This window comes from Trichomycterus rosablanca, chromosome 2 (genome assembly GCF_030014385.1).
Source record: "Trichomycterus rosablanca isolate fTriRos1 chromosome 2, fTriRos1.hap1, whole genome shotgun sequence".
Taxonomy (NCBI): Eukaryota; Metazoa; Chordata; class Actinopteri; order Siluriformes; family Trichomycteridae; genus Trichomycterus; species Trichomycterus rosablanca.
Window position 1 is genome coordinate 3,035,714 of NC_085989.1, and position 18,247 is coordinate 3,053,960.

Here is an 18,247-nt window from a genome sequence, read left to right on the forward strand (position 1 = left end):
TTTATGTATATTTTGTCTTTTATATGCTCTTTTTTGCATATTCTGCACAGCTTGAGAAACGCAATCTCATTCAGCTGTACACTCCTAGCTGTATAGTCTGAATGACAATAAAGTTCACTTTGACTTTTTTTTTTACTTTCACAGAAAGGACCCGGACTTCCCCGCCTGGGGATCGAACCCAGGACCTTCTTGCTCTGCGGCGACAGTGCTACCCACCAAGCCACACATGTTGTGAAATCTTGTGTTTGTGGTGTGACACCCTATCCGAAGTGACTTACAGTTATGACTGAATACAATTAGGGCCTTGTTTAGGGGCCCAACAATGGCAATAAGTCAGCAGTGAGACTTGAACCACAACCTTTTGATTAATAGTCCAGGACCTTAACTATTGAGCTACCTCTGGAGCAGCTGTCTAAGGATGACATGATGAATTTTGTGGACAGTCTCTTCAATAATGACAGACCTTACAAAGAGATTATTGATTGAAAACAGCTGACAAATGTGTTACATCCGTGTCAACAAATTGAGTGAGGTGGTGATTTGTAAATTGCTTTGAAGTTTGAATTGTAATAAAGCTTTAGCACTAATTATTAAATCAAACTGATATTGAGAGAAAAACTATTTAACAATATTTGCTTTTTTGCTCCCTTACGTTTACCTCAAACTCAATTTATGCCACCTCATTTCTCCAGCGTGTGGTTCTCACCCCTCCCTCCTCCTCGTACCATCCAGTGGCACCTCGCTCACTTATCCGCACCGCTCTCGGCTAAACTGTCACACCAGAGGTGTGAAGTGATTTTCTCAAATCTTCACTCCATCTCAGGCTCTAATCAAGGTGCTTCTGCTTCCACTGAGCCCAGCGCGTAAACAACACAGCCAGAAGTATGTGGACATGTCACGTGAACAACACGGTTAAAAGTATATGGACATATCACGTAACTAGTACATATGGCATTATCAGCCATACATATCCCTACAGGATCCTTAATCTATCAAAGTATATGGACATATCACGTAAACAACATGGTTAAAAGTATATGGACATATCAAGTAAACAGCACGGCCAAAAGTATGTGGACACATCACGTAAACAACAGGGCCAACAGTGTATGGACATATCACGTAACTAGTAAATATGGCATTATCAGCCATACATATCCCTACAGGATCCTTAATCTATCAAAGTATATGGACATATCACGTCAACAACACAGCCAAAAGTATGTTGACATATCACGTAAACAACACGGCCAAAGGTATGTGGACATATCCAGTAACATACTGTATCACAAAGAAAGTGCCGAGATAGAAACTGTTATTGAGAATATGCAGTCTAATGAGTGGTCATTGGTTATAGGGTCTGGTTCTGATAGCTGCTGGAATGAAGGACCTGCTGAGCCTGATGGACTTCCTAGTCCAGAACAATGAATGTAGGAATTTGTGCCCATTTAGTTAAATGAAAACTGAGATCAGAAGTCTGTACAAGCCTTGAAGGGTCTTCTTGGTGCCACAAAGTTGAGAATATATGTATAACTTAACGATTAGAAGACGTCCACATACTTTTGGTCACGAGCTGTATATAGCACGGTGGGTTTACGAGTGAAGGAGCGCTGAAAGGTAAGCTCGTATTCACCTTCAGCGTCTACATTTTAACACGTACGTCCCCGGGGCTTAACGAGAACAGAAAAGCAACCCAACAACCATTCGGGAGAGAAAGAGAGAGGAAAAAATTGTTGAGAAAATAAGTTAGTGAAGCGTGAAATCATTCCTACCCCCCTCTGTAATTTTGCTTCGGGACCGGGTTCACAGGCAATGATTTCGATCCCCCCGGGCACTCCTTTAATATACTATTTTAAAGTCATGCCCCTGTGCCTTATTTATCTTCAATTGTGTCTTAGGCACTCCAATATTTCCCAGAGCTGAATACATTTACCCTCCGAGCTCGCTCTCTCTCTCTCTCTCTCTCTCTCTCTCTCTCTCTCTCTCTCTCTCTCTCTAAGCACACCTCGCTCCACCGTTCTCTCTCTACAGCCAGACGGATTGATTTTTGTTTTCCATTGCCATGTGACGTGAGGCAGCAAATCGAGTGGACGTGATTACATTGGTCTCCTCTCTCCTGTGATTTCACCACATCGCCCCGTTCCTGACTGAACTCCTTGCCGGAGTCTAAGGTCAGATATGCCGCACACCAGTTCTCTACCTTCGGCTAAGGGCACAAATCGGCGCTTTGCGTTAAAACGTCAGCAAAGTGCGAATATGAGACGAATCTGCATTTGTGTGGAATAACCACTGTGTGAAATCCAGTCTGAAAGCTCCACATGTCTATCGATCTCTATTTCCTCGGCTGCTCCCGTTAGGGGTCGCCGGCGGATCGTGATCCGCATTATTGATTACACCAGATGCCCGTCCTGACACAACCCTCCCTATTTATCCATGTGGGAGGAAACCGGAGCACCCGGAGGAAACCCACGCAGACACGGGGAGAACATGCAAACTCCACACAGAAATGACCCGCACCGCCCCACCTGGGGATCGAACCCAGGACCTTCTTGCTGTGAGGCGACAGTGCTACCCACCTGCCGCCCACCCTGAAAGCTCCACATGTATCTGTGTTTATCTGGATTTTCCTCACTGTTTCACTTTTAAACTTTTGTTACATCTTGAGCTTCTGAGAAATTGTGAGAATCAGAATCAACTTCTCCCAGAGTCTAAAACGCTTCTGGTTAAAAATAAAGCTTAATGTGGTTTAACTTACTAAAAGAACGACACAGGAGCACTAAACTTCTCTTCATTATTACTGCTCATAAGTTCTCTTCACTAATGAAATTCCTCGCTTGTTGTTTTAGCACAATAAGTCACGTTAAGCTTCGTTCACGTTGAGCGCTGTTCAAGGGTCACTTTCCTAAAGGAAGGTTGAGCAGGAGCAGTAATTGCACTTCATCTGATCAGCCCTGTTATTACACAAGGACGTATGAAAAAATCTGGGGACCCCAGTTCAACATGCAGTTTATTAATCTGAGTTTCGATTATATGTGTTAATGCTGAGTTAAGTGGTGGTACATACATGTTTAATGTAAATAACCCATTTGGCCTTAATTGACTCATTAGGGCTCATTAGGCGGGTCAAGGAATTACCATTAGGAACTATCGGCTAATGACATTTCCGAGTGTTAATAAATTCTCCAGCCCTTTAATCCAGTCGGAGAATGAACTAAACAACAAACAAGCAGCTCTGTTTAATGGTCTTGCAAACACACAGAAAGGACCCAGACCACTTTACCTAGAAATCGAACCCAGGACCTTTTTACTGTAAGGAGTCACTTTGCCACCAATTATTATTATTATTATTATTCTGGGGTCACCAACTGTAGTCCAGCTATAATCACTAATGATTTAAATTTGAAAGCCATTATAAAGCTTTATACATCATTAAATTTATACTGTCACTGATGGTTTGCTCAAATAAGAATAAGAAAATTTATTATATTTTATTTTTGGAACGTGTTTAAATCATTGTATCTAGTATCATTAATCATTGTATGAGTATCTTGAAAAGCGCTATATAAATAAAATGTATTATTGATTTACAGAAGAAGAACAGTTGCAGACACAATTTCAATTCTAAGATACACTGATCAGGCATAACATTATGACCACCTTCCATACGCAACAAACTGTGATGCTCTGTGTATTCTGACAACTTTCTATCAGAACCAGTATTAACTCCTTCAGCAGTTTGAGCTACAGTAGCTCGTCTGTTGGTTCGGACCACACGGGCCAGCCTTCTCTCCCCACGTGCATCAATGAGCCTTGGCCGCCCATGACCCTGTCGCCGGTTTACCACTGTTCCTTCCTTGGACCACTTTTGATAGATACTGACCACTGCAGACCGGGAACACCCCACAAGAGCTGCAGTTTTGGAGATGCAGTTTTGTTTAGCCATCACAATTTGGTTCTTGTCAAACTCGCCCAGATCCTCATGCTTGCCCATTTTTCCTGCTTCTAAGATCAACTTTGAGGATAAAATGTTCACTTGCTGCTTAATATATCCCCCCCACTAACAGGTGCCGTGATGAAGAGATAATCAGTGTTATTCACTTATGCCTCTTTAATATTTGGGACATTACTTTGACTTTTTAACAAAAGTACTTGTGGTAAAGAGGTGAAGAAGCAGGGTGACGTGGGCCACAGAATGGTTTCTGCCAGAGTAAGAGGGAAAGTTTACGAGACAGTAGTGAGACCTGCTAGGTTGAACAGTTTGAAGATGGAGCTGGAGGTGGCTGAGATAAAGATGCTGTGGTTCTTATTAGGAGTGACGACGATTAAAAATGAATTTATTAGAGGGACGGTGTGGGTTAGAAGGTTTGGAGACAAAGCTATTGAGGTGAGATTGAGATGGTCTGAGCATGTGCAGAGAGAGGGATGAGAGTTCTGTGGTTAGCAGGGTGCTGAGGAGGAGAGGAAGGACATGAAGGTGGATGGTGTGACAAAGAAGGATGTTCAGAACCAAGATGGATTATTAAGATAATCAACTTCAGTGTCTGTAAAGCTCTGTGTAAAACAGTTGGGATGGTGGACTTTGCTCCGGGCATCCTCTAAAATGCTCTTCACACCTCACATCCCAGACCTCACTTTCTTTTTCATAAAGACGTCAAAAGAGACAGTAAACAAAACAAGCCCGGCCACTATTAGACTCCCCCAGTCCGCTATAAACACCGCTAACACACACCTCATCACGGCTGTAGCGCAGTAAAACCTTTCATATTGTTTCTCTTACTTTATAGGGCTGAGCTATAAAAGTGGTTACAGCGACCCGAGAATAACTCAGCTCATCATCCGACGTTATGAGGAACTGAGGTGTTTTCCTAATGTTATGAAACATTTTCTTCTGCTTATATAAACGTTCTGCAAAACTGTAGCACCTTTTTTAAAACATGTAGAGGATAATTCTACAGACCCCAAACATCAGATCTAATCACCACATCCAGATTATTTTATTTTACACCGATCAACCATAACATTAAAACCACCTCCTTCTTTCTACACTCACTGTCCATTTTATCAGCTCCACTTACCATATAGGAGCATTTTTTAGTTCTACAATTACTGACTGTAGTCCATCTGTTTCTCTACATGCTTTGTTAGCCCCTTTTCATGCTGTTCTTCAATGGTCAGGACCACCACAGAGCAGGTATTATTTAGGTGGTGGATCATTCTCAGCACTGCAGTGACACTGACATGGTGGTGGTGTGTTAGTGTGTGTTGTGCTAGTATGAGTGGATAAGACACAGCAGTGCTGCTGGAGTTTTTAAATACCGTGTCCACTCACTGTCCACAAAATTAGACACTCCTACCTAGTTGGTCCACCTTGTAGATGTAAAGTCAGAGACGATCGCTCATCTATTGCTGCTGTTTGAGTCGGTCATCTTCTAGACCTTCATCAGTGGTCACAGGACGCTGCCCACGGGGCGCTGTTGGCTGGATATTTTAGGTTGGTGGACTATTCTCAGTCCAGCAGTGACACTGAGGTGTTAAAAACTATAGCAGAACTGCTGTGTCTGATGCACTCATACCTGCACAACACACACTAACACACCACCACCATCTCAGTGTCACTGCAGTGCTGAGAATGATCCACCACCTAAATAATACCTGCTCTGTGGTTGTCCTGTGGGGGTCCTGACCACTGAAGAACAGGGTGAAAGGGGGCTAACAAAGCATGCAGAGAAACAGATGGACTACAGTCAGTAATTGTAGAACTACAAAGTGCTTCTATATGGTAAGTGGAGCTGATAAATGGACAGTGAGTGTAGAAACAAGGTGGTTTTAATGTTATGGTTGATCAGTGTATTTTTAATTTCCAAATCCACAGTGAATGTCCACAGATCTCGGACCTGAAGCCACAGCCGGACAGATCCCTGAATTACAGTACACAATAGTGGTCTGAGTGACGGCCGATCAATAGCCACCGATGTAAATCGTCCATCAGACGTTTTATTACGTGTCGCCATTAGCTGCCGTTCAGAGCCACGCGGATCGATAGTCCAATAATCCAAAATGTTTGGGTGCGAGGCATTTCCCTCATCGATTTTTATTCGTAATTGTCCTAATGTGTGTATCTAAGTCAGGTAATAGAAAATCCAATCAATCCTGTATTTACTGTCCTGCTCTTTCTCTCCTGAGATGTTAGATTTATTAAAGCTGCGGATGTTTCGCTCACATACATGAAAATATATTACAATAAAAAAATAAATACATACAAATCTAATAAGCTGCCCAATTTTAGCCAAATATACAGTAGCTGCTCAGTTAAGACATTTCATTTCCAGTTTAAGCTTCTTTAATTTCACTTCTGGGCAGCAATAGCTCAGCGGTTTCATGTACTGGATTGGTAATCATAAGGTCGCTGGTTTAATCCCCCATTATCCAAAACGACTTACAGTACTGTGACAGTATACTGCCTAAGCAATTGAGGGTTAAGGGCCTTGCTCAAAGGTCCAACAGTGGCAACCTGGCAGTGGTGAGGCTTGAACCGGTGACCTTTCGATTACCAGTCCAGTACCCTCTAGGCTACAACTGCCCTTTGTTATCAAGGGTGGCACAGTGGCTCAGTGGGCAGTACTGTCTTCTTACAATAAGAGGGTCCTGGGTTCGATTCCTAAGTGGAGCGGTCCAGGTTTCTTCCAGGTGCTCCGGTTTCCTCCTACAGTCCAAAGACATGCAGTCAAGTTAATTGGAGATACTAAATTGCACCTAGGTATGAGTGTGTGTGTGTGTAAGCGTGTGTGTGTGAGAGAGAGAGAGTGTGTGTGTGTAAGTGTGTGTGTGAGAGAGAGTGTGTGTGAGAGAGAGAGTGTGTGTGTGTGTGAGGGTGTGTAATTGTGTGTGAGTTTGTGTGAGAGTGTGTGTGTGAGGGTGTGTGTGAGAGAGAGAGAGAGTGTGAGTGTGTGTGTGTGAGTGTGTGAGTGAGTGTGTGTGTGTGAGTGTGTTCTGGGGTGTTTCCTGCCTTTCGCCCAGTGAATTGTGCCCACTGCGACCCTGAATAGCCTAGTGATTAAGATACTGGACTAGTAATCAAAAGGTCGCTGGTTCAAGCCCCACCACTGCCAGGCTGCTGCTGCTGTTGGGCCCTTGAGCAAGGCCCCTAACCCTTAATCTCTCAGACTGTATACTGTCACAGTCATAAGAGCGTCTGCTAAATTGACCCAGCTGTGTCTGAACATCATGCACCCCGGTGGACCCGTAACCTCTGTAGCTCACAGACAGATAAACACGAGTCCAGCCGCGTTCTCCGGCCCACCATGTTTCACAGGAAGCTTTATGTGACACCGGTGCTGAAATGCGGCTCTGTTTGCACTATTTTCACAACAGCAGAGGCCCCCGAACACCAACGTCCTGACCGGCGGTGATTAGCTCCGGCGTGACCAGACCGGACCCTCCTGCTGTTTCACGAGGGAGCCGAGGAGCGACGTCCTGGCACCGAATCCCGGCTCACATTAATGCGCACGCCCAGAACTAATATAGCAGCGCCGTAAATCCTTTATTTGATTTGATTAATACGATTCTGAAGGAATTTAATCCTTGTGTAAAGGCTACCCGCCGAGCTCAAACATTCCTCTCCATGCTTCACGTTTCCCCATGAAATTCAAATGGATTTTTTTTCAAGCCGAATTATTATAAGCGTCTGAGGGAAAGGACACATCCAAAATGTCAGCTGCAATCAATATTTTCAGTCTGCGTTACCCAGGATGAGTCTTAGAACTCATTTTATTTTAGATGTGGAACAGTTATTGGGTGATTCTTCAGTTGGGGGAACGTTTACGTCCCTAGGTTATAAATTTGTGTTAAAAATACTTTATTACAAAACAAATATTTTAGGTATTAAAAAGATCATTCATTGCATGACTAAAAAAAATTACATACCAAAATAATTATGATTTCCATTTTTTATGATGATTTAAACATCAATATTTTGCTACTTTGGCCTTGTCCCCAACCCAGACTTTAAAAATTCTCTGCTCTAATAAAAGGCTAAAAAGTGATCAATTCATTATAAAAATCACAAAATGAGTTTTATAATAACTTAAAAAGAAAAAAAATGTAATTTATTTTTCATATTTGTACAACCTATGCATATTTTTGAGCAATATATTACTGTCCCCAGCATTATCGTCATTACCCCAACAGTGTATGGTTTCTGTAAAGAATCATTTGAAGGTAACACTTGTTTATGTTGTAACCATGGAAACAAAGACTCGCAAGGAAGCACATGCCAGCCATGAGAGAAGATTCTTAGATCTGAAATTCATTCATTCATTGTCTGTTTCACCACTGTTTTATCCTGGTCAGGGTTGCAGGGGGTCTGATTTATTGGGCAAAAGGCAGGAAACACCCCAGACAGGTCGCCAGTCCATCACAAGGCACACACACACACACACACACACACACCCAGGCGCAATTTAGTGTCTTGAGTTAACCTGACTGTACGTCTTTGGACTGTACGAGGAATCCGAAGCACCCGGAGGAAACCCACACAGACACAGGGAGAACATGCAAACTCCACACAGAAAGGACCCAGACCGCTCCACTTGAAAAGTCGTACGATGATTGACTATAGCTGGTGAGGCTAGTGTATAAACAACCTTCAGAAACTATAGAACTATAACCTGATGCTCCTACGCTCTGTGGAAGCAGAGTGCACGTGCTTGACTGGCCTGCCTGCAGTCCAGGTCTTTTTATTTCTTTTTGTTTTATCCCCCCTAGACCAAGAGGGCTGAACTGGTATCATGACCAGGGCATAAACAGGGCATAGTGGGATGAACCATAAATCAGAACCAGATTCTGAGTTGGGGGCTCATCTGGGATCTGAACCCAAGACCTTAAGCAATGAAACATGGATCGTAAATTGTACCCACTGTGACCCTGAATAGGCAGCTGTAGCCTAGTGGTTAAGGTACTGGACTAGTAATCTAAAGGTTGCTGGTTCAAGTCCTACCACTGCCAGGTTGCTGCTGTTGGGTCCTGGAGCAGGACCCCCGACTGTCATAGTACTGTAAGTACTGTACCGCTGTGTCTGAACATCATCCATCCTGTTGGACCAACCTATAACCTCTGTAGAAGCAGAGTACACGTGCTTGACTGGCCTGCCTGCAGTCCAGATATTTTTGTTTCATTTTGTTTTATCCCCTAGACCAAGAGGGCTGAACTGGTATCATGACCAGGGCATAAACAGGGCACAGTGGGATGAACCATGAATCAGAAGCGGATTCTGAGTTGGGGGTGCATGTGGGATCTGAACCCAAGACCTTAAGCACCTTAAGGTACAGTGCAGGTAGATGTACACCCAGACAACTCATACACTTCTACTACTGAGTGAACACACACACACACACACACACACACACACACACACAGAATGTGAAACTTGTTTTTTTATATATTTTACAAAAGCGACCTCATGAATAAGTGAGTGTAAGTCATTCATCACTGCGGTCAGTGCGTCTGTTATAATAAAGAAGAAGAAAAGTCTGCATTTCTCCATCACGTCCAGCGTCCCATGAAGCTCCGGGAGCGCCACACGTTCTCATTAATGCCGCGAGACGCCGCCGACCGGGGGAGACGAGATGAGACTGGCCGCTCCGTGTCACACGGATTCCACACTTGTCTCGCACTGGCTGAAAAATGAGCCGGGCCGCAGTTAATGAGAGGAGCGGGTAATTTAGAGCCCTGCTAATGTGCTTATTGCCAATTAATCATCGCCAGCCAAGGTGTCAGGAAGATTACTGAGCGGGAACCGGATCCGCTGGCAGGACACCGGGAGAGCGGGACGCGCCGAGGGAGCGGGACGTGCCAAGAGACCGGGACACTCGGCAGATCTGGTCTCTGTAGGGGGCAGCGGAGAGCCGTCAAGTCAAGTAACCAAATAAAAAGGCACTTTTAATAACCGTCTGTAATAACTGAGTTATACAACTGGATATAAAATTAAAGTTTTAAACTTGTTCACAAGTATGTGGACTTCATTCAAATAAACAATGTATGGGCAGTTGTAGCCTTATGGTTAAGGTACTGGACTAGTAATCAGAAGGTCGCTGGTTCAAGCCCCACAACTGTCTGGTTGCTGCTGTTGGGTCCTTGAGCAAGGCCCGTAACCCTTAATTGCTCAGACTGTATACCGTCAAATAACTGTAAGTAGCTTTGGATAAAATGCTGATATACATACACTATAAGGACAAAAGTATTGGGACACCTGACCATAAGCTTGTTCCACATTTCACTCCAAAGCCGTGGCCATTTATATTGAATTGCTCCGTCCTCCCTTTGTAGCTTTAATATCACAATGTCCACTCTTCTGGGAAGCCTTTCTACAAGACTTTGGAGGTTGTCTGTGGGAATTTGTGGCCATTCATTCAATAGAGTCAGAGAGAAGGCCTGGCTCACAATCCAAGGGCAATTCATCCCAAAAGTGTTGAGTTGGGTTGAGACCAGGGTTCTGTGTAAGCGACTGGAGCTCTTCTGCACACAACTAGTCAAAGCATGTCTAAAGCATGCTGAAAAAGAAAGGGGGATTCCCCAAACTGTTACTACAATATAACAAGCATATCACCTAATACCTAATTATTTTTATACACCTGTTAACCATATCTGTTGCAGAAACTACCATATTTAATTATTAGAAGAGGTGTCCACATACTTTTATATTAAAGAAGCCACAGATAAGCCATTTGCTTCATGTCTGCTCCCACATCGTGGAACTGCAGGACAAAAGGAACAGACGGCATGTGTTGACGTTCATTCACCTGAGGTCAGAAGGACAATTTCTGTACAAGAGACCAAATCAAACAGTACACGAGAGACAGAACTGAGCTTTATTGGGTCTAAGGAGATCCTCTGAGACCGAACGCCTTTTCACGGCTAATTTTAGTACTAAAGCTTTGACCATGACTGACCTACGAAGTAATGACCATCACACAGCCTTCACAATGACCTGTCCATTCCTGATGAAGAGTATCCGGTCATCAGGAGCACACCAGCTGCACGGCCATGAAGTCCTTGATTAGATGGTCAGTGTGTAAAAAATAAACACCCCCCTCACACTCTTTCTTCCTGATTCTTCCTTCTCCTCACCAGGCGGTTTGTTTCCTGCTTGCTTTCCATGATGTTCCTCACGACTGCTTTAGCATCTCTCTCTCTCTCTCTCTCTCTCTCTCTCTCTCTCTCTCTCTCTCTCTCTCTCCGTTATCTTCTCTTATATTCCAGACGTTTATGCATTTATGGATTGCGGCTCGCCAGCGGGAGCCCGAATGACTCCTGAGCCCGCTAAGCTTTGTGCCGCACCGGCTTGCCAGACGGACGTTTCAAAGCGGCCAGCGTGCTGTTCGTCGCGTCCAGCCTCGCCCCCGGACAAAGAGAAGCATCCTACAGGTATCCCGGCGTGCTGCGAAGCCCCCGGGCGACCTGCTGTTAGAAGTGACAGACATAATTTAAGACCCTCTTAGTCCAGACACCTTTTCTGCTGTCCGTTAAGGTGGAGGAGAGCGCTAGCTCTAATTAGAGCCCAAAGTCATGAGAACGGGGTGCACGACGGCAGCAGATAAATCAACACAAGCTTCCCAATTTAGATGTAATGACCCCTGGTCTTTAGGCGTGGCTTTATTGTAGTGATGACAGCTGTAAAGAGTTTTTTCATGAGTCGGCGATCCCTGCTTCGTTAATTTTAAGCATTTAGTGAACCGGCGGAGCCTTTTACACCAATTACGAGCTTTTTAAGAGCTAAAATGGGACAGCAAGAACAAAGACGCTCTGGGTCTGTCTGAAAACCCAGTGAGTTGAGGGGATTCAAACTAACTAACTTGAGAAAGCAGATTATTTAGACACACTAGTTAAACAGTGATTACGTCAGTTGTTTTTCCTGCCTACCGCCATAGTATTATTAGTTTACTAAGCTATTTATACGGGTGCAGAGAAGTCTACAAAGCTGCTATAATCAATCACAATCACTAATGATAAAGCGCAATGTTTCATGACACTATAAACGTTCTACACCTTCACAAGCTCGCAATCATCTCATTAATGATTTCCAGTTATAGAAAGATCTTCAGATAGAGAAGAATGTGCTCCAATCATTCTATCTATTCTATTTATCTCTATTTTCTCGGCTGCTCTCGAGTGGCACAGTTTTTACACCAGATGCCACTCCTGACAAAACGCTCCATATTAATCCGGGCTTTGGACCGGCACTACAATGCACTGGTTTATGCAACCTAGCGGCATAGCCTGGCTGCATGGTTTTGGACTGTGGGAGGAAACCGGAGCACCCGGAGTTAACCCACGCAGACATGGGGAGAACATGCAAACTCCGCACAGAAAGGACCCGGACCGCCCCACCTGGGGATCGAACCCAGGACCTTCTTGCTGTGAGGCGACAGTGCTACCCACCGAGCCACCGTGCTGCCCATAATGTGCTCCAATCATTCAGTCAGAGATAAGGAACAGGGGCAGAAATACTGAACAAGCTGGTTGGAACAAGATTGTTTCTCACTGACTGACTGATGGACTCACTGTTGACTCACTTACTGTCTCACTGATGGAATCACAGACTGACTGAATTATAGCTTCACTGTCTCACCCATTAAGTGAGCGAATGAGCGACTCATCGGTGTATAAATTTGGCCAGTGGGATTGATGGCTGTACAGCCTAGTCACTGGGAGGTGCACTGGTCAGTGTTTTTGCATCAGGAATTGCATCAGGACCAGAATGATCCACTCTGGTAACCCCTAAAGACCAAAATATATAAAGACAATGTGTACAACGTTGCCTGTCAAGGGGCGGGATGTACTGGGCAGCCAGTGAACAATCAGTTCTTGAAGTTACTGAGGTTAAAGCAGAATATATGAGTGTATAAGCATATGAGGGACTTTGATATGGGCCATACTGATGGCTAGTTCAGATCGATGGGTCAGAGCATCTCTATAACAGTATATCTGTATATGAAACTGCACATGCTGACCACTGTCCAAAGTAAATGAGCACTAAAACTGGACGATTGACCATGTGGATGGTTGGGTGCGCATGCATCACTTACCTGGGAAAGATCTAGCTGATGCAATGTGTTTCTAAACACTAAACGGCCCGAGTCGCTCTTACCACGTCATATCAAACAGTTTGTCTTATTAGAGGAGCTTTGTGTGGCAAAAGTGCCACACTCCATAGGAAACAACGGAACAGCCGGCGGAAAAATGATTTTGCCGCGTAATGGCGACGGTGTTTTGAAAAGGCAGTGGCCTCATTTGGTAGTATTATGCACTTTTAAAGAGTTGAAGGTCTTGAACTCAATCCGATCGAGCTTAAAGGATCTGATCCTGGAAAGGATATTGGTACCAGATACCGCATGACACCTTCAGAGGTCTTGTGGTGTCCATGCCTCGACAGGTCAGAGCTGTTTTGGCAGTACGGACAGAACAGACTACTCCACTTTATCCAGGTGATTTTATTGTTAATGTTACGGCTGATGCGTGAAAAATATCCCGAGAAAATCAGCGTTCCACTAATGCTGACAGAAGCTAAAAGAAATAATTCATAGCTGTCATGTTTACGCTTAGTAGCTGCTTTATCTGTTTACACACACTCGTGTACGTTTGGCCGAGCCATAATTTACCCGGTGCTCTGGGAAATCATTATCGATCAGACACGTATACACAGAGATATGAGGCAGATCTGTACAATTAGCGCCGTAGCACAAAGTACACATCTGCACCTGGTGCAATAAAGCGTGGACGTGCCTAATAGGCAGAAATATAAAGATGCATTAAAGCTTCAGTCTGCAGGAAATGTGGATCGACTCTTCGCTTTTGTTTTATAAACATTATTAGCTCTGGAAATTACATAAAAATGATTAATGAAATATCATGGGATGTAATATTAGCAGAGATTATTGTACAGTTATTCACTGCCATTGCCAACTACACGACATGGATAAAATGCAGGACCAGTTATGCTCTCGTAGACTTACCGTCTTTTTTGGCATCTTTTATTCTTTTGTCTTTATTTGGTCATTTCCAGTTTCCAAGACGTGGTCGTGTAGGGCATTTGACTGATGCACCACCCAGGGATCCGTCTTTTAAGAACATGAGTGTATACTCAGCATCAGATGGAGATGACGGTGAGAGAGATTGTGTATTAGGTTAAAACCTTTTTATTTAAATAAATTAGACTATATAAGTGAGTCATGACTTTTTTCTGGCTTACCGAATAAACCACCACACATTCTGTAATCCACCGGAACCCTCACCGCCCTCGCCGCCCCCCTCCCCGGCTCCCTTATTACATTGTTACTGACAGTTCAGATATTGGATTTGGAACGGAACAAATGCTCTTAATAGGAATGAGATCACTCGGCTTCAGCGCTGATTGGCTTACTTAAGCCGAGGCCAAAAACAATTTATGATTCTTTTGTACCTGCGTCTGCGCTCTGAAGATAAAGGCCTGGAAGAAGCCCGGCGAAACAAAAAGGGAGCGACTGTTTTTATCAACCGTCTTGCTTTTCTCTGACCAGGCATTAGCTCATTTTTAGCCGAGACACAGGCCTTGTAAAGCCAGCACCAATTTTTATTTCTTCTGTACAAACAAGCCCTTACCCATGCGTGTAAGCTTCGTCTGGCAATATCGAGCCGTCTATCTTCGGCGAGAGGTAATGAAATCAGAATATTAGGGTGCGGCTGCTGACGGTGCACTGACAGCCTTATATAAAACAAAAAAACGAAAAAAAGATGGTGATGATCGTCCACAGGGGGGAAATAAAAAAGAAATACATTCTTCTGCTGCCTAATGAGAAATCATTCCTTTTTTTCTTCTGCTCATTTCATCCGGCCTCGCTCACGAGTCTGACAGGTTGACACAAACAGGCGTGATTGGTGTGGCTGCTGGAATAACTAAGCTCAAGTCGACCTCTGTTTTATATGCTGGTGCATCCAAAGTGCATCCAAATAGGACGAAGATACTCTTTATAAAATGTACTGTATATATCTAATAATTTATTCAACTATTTAGAAAGCATGACAGAAGAAAGCACTTTTCTTCTAACTGGAGTTAGATAAACGCTACAGGAACGCTGACTGAGACTGACATCTTCGGTCAGATGAGATAAAATGAAGCTTTTTGGCAGCTGACGCACTGGGACGCTTACAGAGAAACGTAAATAATCCTCACAGTTAGGTGAACGATAGATTCTGATGTTCTGGGACTGTTTTAAAGTCCAAAGGTTCTGGAAAACAAATGAGGTAATTAAAGTACCTGAAGAAAACCCAAGCAAAACATGTAAACCTCCTCACAGTGACTGGAGATGAGGATCCCCAGGGCCTGTGTTACAGAATATAATGTTTTGTTAAACATAAACTAAATAATAATAATAATAATAATAATAATAACAACAATAACAATAACAATAATAATAATAACAATAATAATAATAAAACACCAATAATAATAATAACAATAATAATAATAATAATAACATAAATACAATAAAATAATAATAATAGTAATAATAGCAATAATAATAATAGTAATAATAATAATAATAAAAAAATAAAATAATAATATTTATAATATTCAAAATAATAATAATATTCCTAATATTTAAAATAGTAATAAAATAATAATAATATTCCTAATATTTAAATAGTAATAAAATAATAATAATAATAATAAAACAAAAAATAATATTTATACTATTCAAAATAATAATACTAATTATAATAATAATTATAATAATAATGAAACAAAAATAATAATATTTATAATATTTAAAAGAATACTAATACTAATACTAATAATACTAATACTACTACTTCTACTAATACTCCTACTACTACTACTACTACTAATAATAATAATAAATACTACTACTACTTTTGATGATAATAACAATATGAATAACAATAACAGCAATAAGATGAATAATTGGATAGAGTGTGAGGGTGGGGCAGCTGGCAAAATGGGTGCTACACAGCAGCGGGAGTCCTAAAGATCTGTGAGAAGTTTTGCATGTTCTTTTCATGTCTGTATGGGTTTCCTTCTATTCTCATACCACATAAGAAGGTGTAGAAGGTGGATTAGATACTTTAAACTGACCCCGGGGGTGAGGGAATATGTAGAGCGGGTTTATTTATGCTTTGGGACGAGAGAGAGAGAGAGAGAGAGAGAGCGAGAGAGAGAGAGAGAAAGAGAGATCACATAATAAGGCGTGTATTTGTAATAAATTGGGCAGGTTCAAATAAGTAATATTAATTTAAATGACAGAGTGCGCACTCAGACCCCAATTCATGCACGAGGGGCGGCGATTCTTCCAGGAAAGGTGGAAAAAAAATGCCCAAAGTCGAGGCTGCACATTTTTCAAAAAAGGTGGAACATCTATAACCCGGACAGTAACATTAACACAGAAGGCTAGTCACATTTACTAAGCCTCATGGGAGAACAGCGGCGTGTAGGTTCGATGCTAATGCCAGCACCTGGTATCTGTACTCATCAGCAGTAGCGTTTCTCAGTGAACCGGACTGGATGTTTTATTACGTTCGGACCGTGCAGTGACTCACATGTTTTGATAGAAAGCGCCGGTCCTGTGAGATGAAGAGACGATCATGGCGAACAGTGACGGTGAGTAATGCGCGTACGCGGCGGGACGGTATAAATCGGCGTGTACAGCATTACCTACACAAGCTCGGAGACGAAGCTCATCTATCAGAGCCGGCTCTGCATTTCCACCCGAGTGAAAGTAATAAAATAACAAGAGCTGGAACAGAGAGCTGCTGTTCTTCAGGAGCGAGCAGATTTGTCACGGGCTGTAAATTTCATCCCAAACATGCTGTATCAAAATCTCAATTTCAGTACACAAGCATAAATCTGACGTCGCTTTTATTACTGCGGTTCTTCTACTTTTGCTTTGTCCTTCATCTCAGAATCAGAGTTAGAAATCTAGTTTATTAACTGTAGAAGTCGTTGGGTAGTCGGTGGTGCAGCCGTCTGTTACGCTGGCTCGTCAGTGCTGAGACAGACACAGGGGTCCATGAGGTGACGCTTGACGTCCGGTCAAGGCGTCTGCATGAGTAGTGGAGGAATACATCAGTCTAGCGTGTTTCTTACAGCTCTGTGTAGGAATCTACCACTGGATGGTGAAAAGAAGAACCTGATGGTTTGATCGGTCAGAAGGACGGTGGCATGGTGGGTAGCACTGTCGCCTCACAGTGAAAAGTTCCTGGGTTCAATTTCCATGGGGAGCGGTCTGGGTCCCTCTGTGTGGGTTTCCTTCCACAAGTCCAGTCTCACAGTCAGGTTAATTGGAGATACAAAATTGCCCTCAGTGTATGTGTATGTGTGTGTGTGTGTATGTTTGCCCTGTGATGGACTGGCGAGCTGTCCGGTGCATTTACTGCCTTTCACCCAATTAATCTGACCCACTGCGACCCTGACCAGGATAAAGCGCTGCTAAAACAGACAATGAATGAATGAATGAATAAACGTAGCACATATTGTGCACTACATGGGACAGTAAATACAGCTAAAGTTTATATACGCGTGTAAATAATAACATAAATAATTAAAACACTTTTTTAAAATTTCATTTTCATCAGCATTCATTTTTACTGGTCAGGTTGTGGTGGATCCAGTTCCACCAGGAAATGCTGGGCGCCCGCCTCACACATAGCCAATCATGTATGTGTAGACACAAGACCTGTCAATAACACCGCTGAGGTTCGAACCCTGGATCTCTCAGATAGCGAGCTAGCGTGATTTACCTCTGCTTCACCTGAGCGCCGTTAATAATGTTTTGTTGGGTGGCATGGTGGCAAGTAGGTCCTGGGTTCGATTCCCAGGTGGAGCCACCCAGTTTCGGGTCCTTTCTGTGTGGAGTTTGCATGTTCTCCCTGTGTCTGTGTGGGTTTTCTCCAGGAGCTCCGGTTTCCTCCCACGGTCCAAAGACATGCAGTCAGGTGAATTGGAGATACTAAAATTGCCCTCAGTGTGAATGTGTGTTTGCCCTGTGATGGACTGGCGAGCTGTCCGGTGCGTTTCCTGACTTTCGCCCAATTCATCTGACCCACTGTGACCCTGACCAGGATAAAACGGTGGTAAAACAGACAATAAATGAATGAATAAAACGTATTATGCACTACATAGGTTATAAAAGAGGAACGCTGGGCGAACAGGGTGCCAATCCCCACCTCAGACATAGCCAATCATGTACGCTTGGAC